The sequence below is a fragment of the Harpia harpyja genome, chromosome 8 (assembly GCF_026419915.1).
Source record: "Harpia harpyja isolate bHarHar1 chromosome 8, bHarHar1 primary haplotype, whole genome shotgun sequence".
Classification (NCBI taxonomy): domain Eukaryota; kingdom Metazoa; phylum Chordata; class Aves; order Accipitriformes; family Accipitridae; genus Harpia; species Harpia harpyja.
The window spans coordinates 33,238,131-33,251,125 of NC_068947.1; the positions used below are offsets into that span (position 1 = coordinate 33,238,131).

Below are 12,995 nucleotides of genomic sequence, written 5' to 3' on the forward strand. Positions count from 1 at the left end.
GACTTTCACCTTTCTCTGATATTGGTAGGATCTAGGCATCTAAATATGTATATAGATCTGTTTATAAGTGTTTTTTTAATATTTTAAAAAAAATAAAATAAGCCCTCAATTGGTTTTCAGAGGGCTTAGAGGCTCCCTTACCTGCTAGTTAGCAATACTCTCTCATTTCCCTATAAACAGAAAGATACAGTGGTGTCTTAGTTTCAGCTGGGATAGAGTTAACTGTCTTTCTAGTAGCTGGTACAGTGCTGTGTTTTGAGTTCAGTATGTGAAGAATGTTGATAACACTGATGTTTTCAGTTGTTGCTCAGTAGTGTTTAGACTAAAGTCAAGGATTTTTCAGCTTCTCATGCCCAGCCAGTGAGAAAGCTGGAGGGGCACAAGAAGTTGGCACAGGACACAGCCAGGGCACCTGACCCAAACTGGCCAACGGTGTATTCCATACCATGTGACGTCCCATCTAGTATAGGAACGGGGAAGTGGGGGCAGGGATTGGCCGCTCGGGGACTGGCGGGGTGTCGGTCGGCGGGTGGTGAGCAATTGCACTGCGCATCATTTGTACATTCCAATCCTTTCATTATTTCTGTTGTCATTTTATTAGTGTTATCATTATCATTATTAGTTTCTTCTTTTTTCTGTTCTATTAAACCGTTCTTATCTCAACCCACGGGGTTTGCTTTTTTTTTCCTGATTTTCTCCCCCATCCCACTGGGTGGGGGGGAGTGAGTGAGCGGCTGCGTGGTGTTTAGTTGCTGGCTGGGGTTAAACCACGACAAGTGGTCTTATACAGTAGTTTATTTTACCTTTGGGACATAAAAACCCTTTTGCTTAACAGAGTTATAAAGCCATCAAGAGATCTAAACTGATTGGCAAAGATATCAATGTTTTTTCTGTCCCCAGTGGGTGATAACAGGGCATCGAAATAAGAGCAAAATGGCATGATAATGGAAATTAAATGCCAGCAAGAGCATTTTTAGGGGACATTGCTATTCGCCCTGAGTAGGAATTAAAAAAGAACATGCTGCCTTTCCTAAAATTATTAACCACAATGCGTTACTGTATACAAAGTAAGACAGTCATGGTAGGAATTATCCTCTCTGTAACCAAACAGATCATCTGGTCAGGGCTTTCCTTCCTTGCTAGCTCTAGTTTACACCACTGAAATCACGAGATTCAAAACCTTATCTCTAGGATGCCAAGGCAGTAGAATTGCAACCAAGCACAGCTCAGTGTTTGCTCCTTCTGGATACAGACATGCCAGTCACCTGGTAACTCCATTCGCAACCTGCTCCAGAACAAGCACAAACTGCACTGTAATACTAGATTATGATTTCATGAGATAGCGGGTTCACCATCCTGTAATACTAAAAATCCTTGAAGCATTGATAGTAAAATACTGGCATATTCTAATGTGTATGGCTTTGTGGATAAACAATATTATATTCTTTATATGTGTATTGGGTTTGCATGGCAAGGTTTTGGTAGTGGGGGGGCTACAGGGGTGGCTTCTGTGAGAAGATGCCGGAAGCTTCCCCTGTGTCCGACAGAGCCAATGCCAGCTGGCTCCAAGTCAGACCCGCTGCTGGCCAAGGCCAAGCCCATCAGTGACAGTGATAAGGTATTTAAGAAGGGGAAAAAACCTGCACAACAGCAACCGCAGACGAAGAGAGGAGTGAGAACATGTGAGAGAACCAACCCTGCAGACCCCAAGGTCAGTGAAGAAGGAGGGGGAGGAGGTGCTCCAGGTGCTGGAGCAGAGATTCCCCTGCAGCCCATGGGGAAGACCATGGTGAGGCAGGCTGTTCCCCTGCAGCCCATGGAGGTCCATGGTGGAGCAGATATCTACCTGCAGCCCAGGAAGGACCCCACGCCGGAGCAGGTGGGTGCCCGAAGGAGGCTGTGACCCTGTGGGCAGCCCATGCTAGAGCAGGCTCCTGGCAGGCCCTGTGGCCCCATGGAGAGAGGAGCCCAGGCTGGAGCAGGTTTGCTGGCAGGACTTGTGACCCCGTGGGGGACCCACGCTGGAGCAGTCTGTGCCTGAAGGACTGCCCCATGGAAGGGACCCATGCTGGAGCAGTTCATGGAGAACTGCAGCCCATGGGAAGGACCCACGCTGGAGAAGTTCATGGAGGACTGTCTCCCGTGGGAGGGACCCCACGCTGGAGCAGGGGAAGAGTGTGAGGAGTCCTCCCCCTGAGGAGGAAGGAGCGGCAGAGACAATGTGTGATGAACTGACCCCAACCCCCATTCCCTGTCCCCCTGTGCCGCTGTGGGCGGGTAGGTAGGGAACTCGGGAGTGAAGCTGTGCCTGGGAAGAAGGGAGGGGTGGGGGGAAAGTGTTTTGAAGTTTGGTTTTATTTCTCGTTACCCTACTCTGATTTGATTGGTAATAAGTTAACTTAATTTTCCCCGAGTCGAGTCTTTTCTGCTTATGATGGTAATTGGTGGGTGATCTCTCCCTGTCCTTATCTTGACCCACGAGCTCTTTGTTATATTTTCTCTCCCCTGTCCAGCTGAGATGGGGGAGTGATAGAGAGGCTTTGGTGGGCACCTGGTGTCCAGCCAGGGTCAACTCACCATAATACAACATAGACGAGTTATTCACAAAAATAAATATCTCATTACTGTAAAATGCTGAACACCTCCATCACAAACCTGTCACAAGTAGGGTTTCAGAAAAGGAGACAGGGGTAATGGCAGGCAGCTGTAACTCTCCAGTATTGAATTCCATTCAGGGACAGAAAAATCATCATTTAATGCCTATTTCTCTATGGTATGCAAAACATAAAAAATGAACCTAACAATAATGGTAATACAACACACAAGAACTTACAGTACTATAAATTAGAGCTTTAGATAAATGTTATGTGAGTGACTGCTCAAAGAGTAGTAATTCTCAATGTTATTTCTAAGCAATGCAGTTTCAGTACTGACCCAAGTGATCTGGTTCTTACCTACTACAGTGCACAAAAACCTTTTGTGGAAGATCTATATCCAAATTCTTCACAGGCCCCTACTGCGCTAAAACTCTCTTTCTCAAGAGATTACTCAGCTCATGATGGATGACAAAAAAGGTATGGATTTCTCCCTAAGCTTCTCTTCAAACCATGGGCTGTCAATCACTGAGGGAAAAAGCAAGGGAGGGAGGGAGGTGGAGAAGGGGAGAAAAGGCATGCACATTCACACACACGAAGGAGCTAGAAGGCATTCCTTGTGACGGATACATAAGACACTGCTTTCTGAAATCAAATCTCCAAATTCACCCTGCCCCTTTTCATCTTTCATTTGCGTACTGTTTGTCATATTCTGTTTTCCCATCTGGTGGCAGCTGTGTACGTCTAATGAATCCTCAAAAACTTTCAACTTTGTATCCTTCTTTGGTTCCTTAGTTCATTTACTTTTAACTTCTTAAAAGCTTTTCTCAAAAGCAGTTGCTTAGGTGAGGTTTCCACTTTGCAGGTGTAAGGCAGGTATTACTGCTACTCTCTGTGTTACTTGCCCCATTCTAAACCCCATCTTTATAGCTTTCACATTACAGTAATAGGCATACACTGTATGGAATAATATTCACAAATGACCCCATTGTTCAGTATGCTGCATCCCATACATTTACTTATGGCAATAAATCCAATCGCATTACTTCAGCTAAGGCAGATTTATACCTGCTTCCTATCAGTCAATGCATTGACTTTAAAATTTTGTTCTGAGTTTTTCATTACCTGTCTGAGACGTCCCTTTCATACCTATCAAAATTGGTCTCCATTTATACATACCCTCAGTCCTTACTTTCTAATAATAAATCTCAAATTCATCAGCCCCCTTGCCAGGTATCTCATCCATGAGTAGCAGAGCATTCACCTGTTATGCCCCTGAGCTGTGGAATTCCCTGAACTGAAGTCTCATCTCCAAATCCCCTGAGCTTTTCTAATCCCTCTTTGATTTGCACTTATTAAAAATTACTTTTAATATTTGATCCACTACTGACACATGCTGTAGGCTTTACTGACATAAAAATACTTCTATTTTCTTTACAGAGGATGCACTGACAATGTCAAGACTAGAAATGCCTTTTTATTGGCTTTCCATATAGATTGAAAGACTTGCCTTTCTTTGTCTTTCATTTCTGGGGTTAAGCGTCAGTTCATCTGCTTAGGCTGTGGTGTCCAGACCCCAACTCTGTGAAAAAAGTAAAAATTCCTATTGTTATTAGTAACATATCATGAATAAAATGCAGAGTACTGAGTAGGCACATCATAAAAATCTCCTAATTTGTAGTAGAGGCCCTTTACAAAACATTAGCTAAATAAAACTTGATATCCTTATGGCTTAATTGGGCGCTATGCTCAAGGAAACTGAAGCAGAGAGTCAAAAACCACACCAGAGCATTAGCAAAGGGACTCAGGCATTCCAGCATCCAAACCCTGGACTGGGACAGGACAAGGTCTCTTTGTCAGCAGCAGGTACGTCCCTGTCTTTCCCACCCACACTCGGTCTGCATTTTATCACTTGCGGAAAGACATGTTTTATTACAGGAACCCACATGTTATTTCAGTACTCTGAGGTGAAGCAAAAGCAGCTCTGAAGTGTATTAGGATGGTAACTCCTGAGGGCAGGTGTAATCTTGACTCAGGATCTGCATCCAGGTGACCTAAGCTTCATCTCACCCCTTCAAGGTGAAGTAAGTGATAGCTCTGAAAACCCAGTGCAAGCAAGAGCTGAATAGAAAACACGTTTGTACTTTTCTTTGGGTTTTTTTAATCCTTTCAGATATGTCTGATTCCATATATATATATGTGTGTGTATATATATGTGTGTATATATATATACACACACAATTACAAACTTGGGATAAACTTGTGCTGTATCACAGAAAGCTAAAAGCCTATTTAAGAATGGCTTGCAGAAGGCAGTTAGTAGGATGTTGTCTGAACAGTTTGGGTAAAGCCAGTGGGGATCAAGGGCAAAGGTTAATATCAGAGGGCGACACTGTATAAAATTTCACAGCAGGTAAAGCTCGGAAGGGCATATTTGTGGGAAGTGCGTATGAGAGGGGGATTTATTTTCTGATCATGTGAAATGGCTGCACTTCCAATTATTTCTATTCCCTGACTGAGTTTAATAGAAGTCCTTAGTAAACTCTGAGTTTGAGTGATTTCTCAGGCCTTGCACATCTTACTGAAACCCATGCAACAGGGCATTTCTCAGCTCCAGCTACTCTCTGAGCGCACACTTGGCATCCCCTCTCCAGCATCCCACAGCCAGGCCGTGGGAAAAATTGCCCAGTGGCGCTTGTTGCTGTATTAATAGAAATACTGAATAGCACTGGGCCAAGAGAAACCCAGACAGAATGAACCAGCAAATGATGATGATTTCTCTACATTTACATCCCCCTCCAGTTAAACAGTTTATAACACAGCATAACAGGGTACATGTATTTCTCCTTGCTGATTGAGTTCCAGGTCAGCTTTTCTGTGTTTTGGCCTGAGATTAGTATCAGGTTGCCAACTTGACTTACGGCAATACATTTACTCCCATAAATTATTGGTGCATTGAATTTGCTTTAGTGCTCTGGAACTTCTTCATTGTTCTACGGTTTCTTTAAAATCAGCATTAATGGTTCAGAGAGTTTCTCAGTAAACTCTTTTAATACCCTTGGGTGCAAGTTATCTGGCCCTGTAAATTCAAAAAACTGTTTAGCTCCAACAGTTGCTGTTTAAGGATCTCCCAGTTTATTGATCAAATAGAAAGTAGTCCTTATCACTGTCAGATATGAGTATATCATGTTGGTTCTTTCCAAATCAGAACAGAAATATTTAATGGGTTCTTTTGCCTTTTCTGCAACGTGGTTGACAACAGCTTTACCATCCTTGTCTAGTATCAGCTTTGCACCACTATTAGCATTCCATGTTTCTGCTGCACTGAAAGAATTTCCTCCTCTTTGTTCCAGATTGTTATGCTCTCTTTAACTTTTCCACATGTATCTGTAATTCCTAATTAGCAATGTACATTCCTCCAACAGCTTCCCAGCTTTCCAAATGTTTTACACTAGTTTTAATGAGGAATGTTGTTCCCTTCAACTGATGAAGATTTCTTAGACCATTTTGGAAATGTAATTTTCTTTTGTAACTTTACAAAAGAAAAAAATTAAACCTTAACTACTGTTGTCCACACTACAGTTCTGAAGCAAGCCTATTACTGGTTGAAGCCATAGCCTTTTTGTGCTTAATGAATAGAAATATATATATATTTATTTTCATTCAGTAATCGATTTTCACTTCAATAAGAATTTCATATTTTACTTACATCATAATGTATAAACATTTCAAGCTGAGACTGAGTGCTGGTCTGAACACTTTTTCTGTGAAAAGGGTTTATCTATGGGAATTGTTTTTATACTAAATGTAAAAGTTTTAAGGAAAAAAATGCCTTCTGTGGAGTATTTTTAGTTAGAAAATTAAATGGCTTTATTATATTAGTTTGTTACAAAATTACTGAAATTCAAATAAACAAACTCCTCTTTAACAAGGATGAAGCATGTTAATAATTCTTGCTTTTCCCCCCCTGCCCCAAACCTAACAGAGGGTTTTTTTACCTTGCTGGAGAACAAGGTTAAAGATCTGAGAGTTCCCGGTGTCTGCTCTGAAAGCATTGTCAGGAAGGACAGATCCAGCCCGAAGGGCTAGGTAGGTCCCTGTCCCAGCCGCAGCAGCTCTCCCACCCAGCACCTGAATGTGCAACTGACGGGAACAGTGTGCTTTTAGCTTTCTGAGGCTATTGGGTCACACCCCACTTTACTCAGGTTTGGGAGAATGCTGGCAAACACAGCTGGCTAGAGGCAGGAGTCCGTATGACAGAGGCCAGACAGGATTTTAATCAAAGTGGGACTCCTTCATACTGCACTGGCTTTTCCTCTGCCTCCCCTTCAGTCTACTCTCTGTTTCGTTTCATTTTGCTTTCCACTAAACTTACTCCTTTCTGCCTAAACTTTCCTAAAATGCCTCGAATTCAGTAACCATCACGCTGCTCATTGCTTTGGCAAGACACTCTCTCCTTTTTCTGTTGTGTTTATTTAAAATATATGGTGAGGAGCTGCCTCTGTCCTATCACATGTAACAAAGGTAGGCCGTGTTCTTGTTTTCTTTTCAGCACTTCATGCAAAAGTGAATTTGAAGTGGTACTATAGAAGGGAAAAGAGGCAACAGATCTATTTGTCTCCTTTTTTTTGGTGAAAGACAGGAAAGCATAGCTCAGGTTTGCATCACTCTTCACAAAGGCCTGTTGAAAAGACTCCTTTACACGTTGAGCTGGAGTACCTGCTTTAAACTGGCGATTGCAAGGTGTCATCAGAAGACAACTTCTTACTGTGGTCTTAATTTCCCACAGCACCAGTCTACTTGCTGCATCAGGGAATGCAAGAGGGAACACCCCTGATGCTGGGTGCCCAGGGGCAGCATGCCACCCCTCAGGGTTTCATATGCTAAATGCCCACCACTGTGAGTTATGGTGTTTCAGGGATCTAGCTACTTATGCTGGGGACAGTAGGCAAGGGACAACAACATTTAGGGCTTTGAACTTACTATTTAAGAAACAGAAGGAGGGAAACTGTCTGTTTAGTTTAAGTTTCTGGATGGAGAAGCTCCTCCAACCATGACAGGCAGCTCAGGAGTACATACACAAGTGGCTGTTTAAAAATTTAACAAGTAGGCAGAGGAGGCTGCTGTAATAGGATGATCAAAGGCAAGAGTCAGCATCTTGACAGTGAATAAGTGGCAATAGCTACGATAGGGTTGGACTCTAAAGGACCTGGAAGGCAAAAGCAGTTATTTCTGATGCAGCATAGAAAAAGGAAAGATGCAAGAGAGGGATAATGAAAGAAAGTGATCCTTTCAGCACTATCCTCCACAGCTACAAGTGGAGCAGAATGCTATTTGTCAAGGCCAGAGTGAGGGATGTTGCTGTAGCTGAGACAGAGGAGAGGCCGAATGAGTCGGATATAAAATCTTCTGTATGGAAAGCCTTTCAGAAGTGCTAAAGAAGGAGAATCTGTGAGGCTGAGACCTTGTGCCGAAGCCTCTCTAGTCAAAGCGAGCAGACCATGGACCTGGCTGATGGGTAGGGGTGGGGGCAGCAGGTGGGAGCTCTTCTAGCAGTACTGAGCTTGCCTGATGGCTACCTGCCTGAATGCAGGTGACAAAGGCAGGGAGAGATGTGGGCTTGAGGAAAATGTGTTACTAATTCAATGAGAGAAAGAGGGAACTAATTAATGTTTGCAGAAAGCATTACCTAGAGTTAAACAGGAGGAGGAAGACATAAGAGCTTTTGGTAACCAGCTGAAGAAAGCAGGAAGGGTGCAGCAGGGTTAGGTCTCTTGTTGGTTATTTTAATGCTGAGTATTCAAAGCCCAGTCACTTCAATTACTTCATTCCTCTGGCTGATCCCTCACCTGCTACAAGGGATTGCAACAGAATAGTCATCTTGGGGTGGGGACCACCAAGGTTGTCTTATGCCAAACTTAAGTGGGGCTGCCGGAGCAGCAGGGAAACAAAACACTGCCAGTAAGAAGTCCATCACCTGTACTTATTTGGCACAAGCAATTACCATAGCTTAGCAAAAACAGTCTGCAGGTTGGAGACAATCTGGGAATCCCCTCTGAAAAGTAAACTATTGCCTTTTCTTTTTAATACACCATTTTAATTTTTCTAATCTTCTGCTTAGTCATTCTAAAAAATTCCTCTTCCATTTAGCTATACAACACATGGCACAGTGGGAGTACTCTGTGGTTACAGACTAATTCTAAAACCAACTTAAATCAATGTGAATGTAATTTACCATGTATATGCTCTAATTTTCCTGTGTCAGTTGTACCCTTTATTACAATCAGGGAAGGATACAGTAGTTCCCTATTTTTCCACACATTACAATTTTAAAATAGCATTGTTATCCTCTAAATATGTATTACAAATAGTTATGATTCTTACAGAAAACTAATCCACTTAGAACCCTAAGATCCATCCTGTGAACATACTAAGCTTAACCTTGCTTAAGTTTTTGGGTCTAGAAGTTCTTGCTTGTAATTATTGCAAAACATTACAGTGTCAAGAGGGAAGATGAGGAGAATAATTCTGTTTATACTTTGAAAGAAAGAGTCAGAGGACGATCTATTGAGAACAGAGGCAAGAAAGCCAGCAAAAGTACAAATCCCAGGACAAGTATGGATGACAGAATCAGGGAAAATTAGCAGCTCAGGAAAGGTGACTTTGGCTAGGAAACAAAAATAAAAGGCTTGGAAATCATTGGGAAAAGTAGATTACCAGGGACTGAAGTTAAATTTTAGAAAATCTGGAATGGAAACACAGTTGATACTCTCCAGGAAGAGGCAAACGGGACACTAGCACTTAGAGTGGGAAGAAATGAACCAAAGGAGAGTGAGCATGAAACACTGATGAAGGAAGCCAGAATGGTTTCAAACAGTCTCAGCCAAACCACCAAAAAACAGCAGAGAACAAACCAGAAATATCAATATCTACAGCAGGGAGGAGAGAAACCTGCAGGGGAAGGAAAGATAAACTGGGAAAGTTACTTCTGTCAGTCTTTCCATGGAATAAATTTTCAAGAAACTTTGCAGAGACAGATGAAATGAGAGGGGAGGAGAAAAGTTTTAAGATGTTACCTGTGGACTGCCATCTGACCACCAAGTTAGAAATGTTGTTAGAAAAAAAATAGAAATGTGAGAAAACAATGTGACATTGGAAGAGCAGTGTTACCTGCGGTTGCTATCGAACCAGACAGTACTTTATTATTTTAATAATTTCACTGTCAGTTTCCCTGAAAATATTAGCAAATTTAACCTCCAAATTACCAAATACTTACAGAAAGAGATGGCAAGTTGTAGAAGAAAATCTGGACTGAAAATGACCTTCTGCTCTTCTGCATAGAGATACAATGTGATCCTAGGATACTTCTACAATTTCCCAAATCCGGTTGCTGCTTCACTTCATAATTTCCACCCATTTTTACCTGCATTAAAATCACAGTTAAAGTCAGCTTGAAGATAGAAGCACTATATTCATCTCTCTTCTCAAATTTATACAATATTCTTAGAAAGGAAATCCCCAAACCCTGATCTGTCTACCTTAGCTTTTGCTGCCTCTTCTGTCCCTCAGGAACAGGCTGAGTGCCAGGTCCTGTTGGATAATAAGCAGGTAGGACTAGGACTTATTTTCATATATGTAGTTCCTTCTTATCAATTACTGACAACTTGATGTCTGTCTTACATTATGTCTGTCATCATCCAAGAGTATTTCACAAGGGCATTAAAGTGAGTATTATCTCCCAAGTCTCTAGCAATATTGTTTGTTCATAGAAAGATGCTGCTGAGGAAAAGAGAATAAAGAGGTAAGTTTAAATCTAATAGAAAAACTACATAACTGGGAAAACCCTATGTATTATCCCTTCAAATAACTATGAGAACTTTCTGAGGTAAGACAAAAGCCAAATGCCTGGGTCACTGTGCTCGTAATCATTACATCAGAAATTAATTTGCACATAGTCCAATTGCACTTGAACAAAAAAAGTTTATCCAAACAGGTAAGACTGATGTGTATAAAAGTTCCCCAATGCTACAAAATCCATTTTTTAGAGGCCCAAACTGTAAAGTGACTGATGTTGTATTACCAGTCTCAATGACAGGTGATCTGAATCCTGCACAGGATCTCAGTAGCATTATTCTTGTGAGCAAAACAAAATTTGGGAAAGGCATAAGTCATGCTAGCAATTAGTAAACTATCAAAATAACATTCAACTCAACAAATATGACTCTAAAAAATTCATAATTGGTAAAATGTAACAATAAAATCCTAATTTAAAATATACATTCATAGTTTTAATGTATCAGAATGAAGTCTCAGATTTTATGTATCCTGAGTTGTAAATTTTTTGGATGTTCTATCAAAGTGAGCATGTGAACTCTATACACAGAAGACAACAATGAGAAAAGACTGGGCCAAATTTATCTCCTCTTGTAGCTTCACTGAAGCCTATGAGATGCACAGAAGGTCAGTGAAGTTCCCTACAATTGAAAAGAGCAACCCATATAGATCTGCTTGCAATATTGGAGCCAGCTAGAACTGTTTCTGTAGGTGGAGGTTTTGATTTGATCAACTGTCAAAAGCAACAAGTAGAAAGTAGCTGTAGCTAAAATAAAGTTACATGCATTATTTCACATAAGGCCATATACATTACTGGAGGGAGGGCAAAATTACTTCCTTTCTCTTTAGGCTAGGTTTCAAACAGCAAAACCAAGAAAAATCGCCACAAAAGCCCTCTCTACTTTATCTAGTTTCACTTGTATGAACTATCTATCTGATGCAGAAAGTGAAAGTGATTGTACTTTCTTTTTATGAAATGAGTTTGATTTAAAGTAAATCATCATTAGGATACAGAATTTCAGTTAAGTTACAAGTAAAAGTTTAGTTAAGACAGGAAAAGCTTTTCCTTGAATACTGACAGAAAACCTGAGAGTGTTTCAGTACCAGGCACCATTACAGAAAAGCAAAAGAATGTATAGAAATTAAATGGGACAGTTGTCTCAAGAGCCTTTGCATTAATTTTACTGTTAGGTCATCCTTTTCCCTACCAATTCCAAGAACTGTTACAGAGCAAAGCTGCGTGGGATGCAGAGGAAGAGTTTCTTACCTTTGCTTTGGGATGTTAACAAAACAGTTTGTAATGGAAAACACTGAACAAGAATTTCATAGACAAACATTCCAAGATGACCTGTGACCAGAGCTCACTGCAGCGTTTAGATCCAGGTTCTAAACATTTTTACCCTCCCAGTTCAGAGCAGAAATCTGAACATGCTCATCTCAGATGCAAACTCTAACCAGCACGAGATCTGTATAAAGCAGGGGAAAACAGAAGAGGAGAAAAAAAAATATTCTCTCTCTATTGCAGCTTCTCTCTACTCAGCATATTGTGCCAGCACCTCTAAAAGCAAAACTTACAAAAGCCAACCTTCCTCGTTCAGGTATACATGCTCATAAGCACATTAAACAACGGTAAGTCCAGCCTTTTGATCACAGGTCACCACAAAGTGCATGCCAACAAACTTCCCCTTCTGTAGTGCATAATAGTATGCCATTCTTTAAACTTTTCAAATGTTTTTCAGAAGTTGCCAGCCAGAAACAAAACCGGAGGAGAGAGCAGTATGCTCTTTTAACCAGGAACATCCTACTGTCCCTGGTTAGGCATGTGCTTATAAACAGAGCTGTTTCTTTGCTCAGATACAGGCAGTGCATGGCATGCAGAAATATGTTCCATGCATTTCATTAGTGTCGTGTCTAGCAGCAAAATTTTCCCCTAGATACAGACATTTGATCTGACTTGCAGGCATGCACATATAAAGACAGCTTCATCAGTCCAAGTATGCTGCTACATACAAAGGTCTGAGATTATATCTTCAGACATCGCTGAAAACAGCAGAAAAATGGTACTGGAGTAATAGCACATGATTGAAGAGGTCATCCAATTTGAATACACTGGCTATGCCACCCAGAGTCACTTATATAAAGCACAGGAAGCATTTCCCACAAACTAGTTTTCAAAAAAAGCCTGTGGCCCAGGATCAAGCAAACAAACAAAACAAGTCATAGTGGGCACTTGAGAAAGCATGAAGAAATGGTATTAAGAAGCTATTTAAACAGAAAGAGAGATTTTGTGTGATTCACGCAAAATTTAAAAAATGGAAGATTCCAATAATTAAGTTTTACAGAGGTGTAAGGGGCACAACTTTGACAGAAATTATTTCCAGTTCCCCGTATCTTCTCTTCCTGAGAAAATGCTGATGTTTTAATGCCCAGAAAGACAGCAAGTTTTTTGTTTCACTGAAAGAAAGTGGTAGGTGAAATGAAGCACAGCGAGGAGCAGCTATTTCCAGTTCCAGCACTGAGAGTACCAGTGCAATACTGCTGTCCTTTGCCCTTATTCTCAGAGAAAGC

The 12,995-nt window shown here is 41.2% G+C and overlaps 1 long non-coding RNA gene across 1 annotated transcript; it reads right to left on the reverse strand.

The window, feature by feature from the left end:
- Positions 1-4,104: 4,104 nt before the first annotated feature.
- On the reverse strand, positions 4,105-10,212 carry LOC128144774 (uncharacterized). The gene is made up of 3 exons (XR_008236210.1): positions 10,133-10,212; positions 9,871-10,017; positions 4,105-4,176 (listed from the first exon to the last, which is right to left on the reverse strand). It is a non-coding gene; the product is annotated as an uncharacterized LOC128144774 (long non-coding RNA).
- Between the last annotated feature and the right edge of the window lie 2,783 nt (positions 10,213-12,995).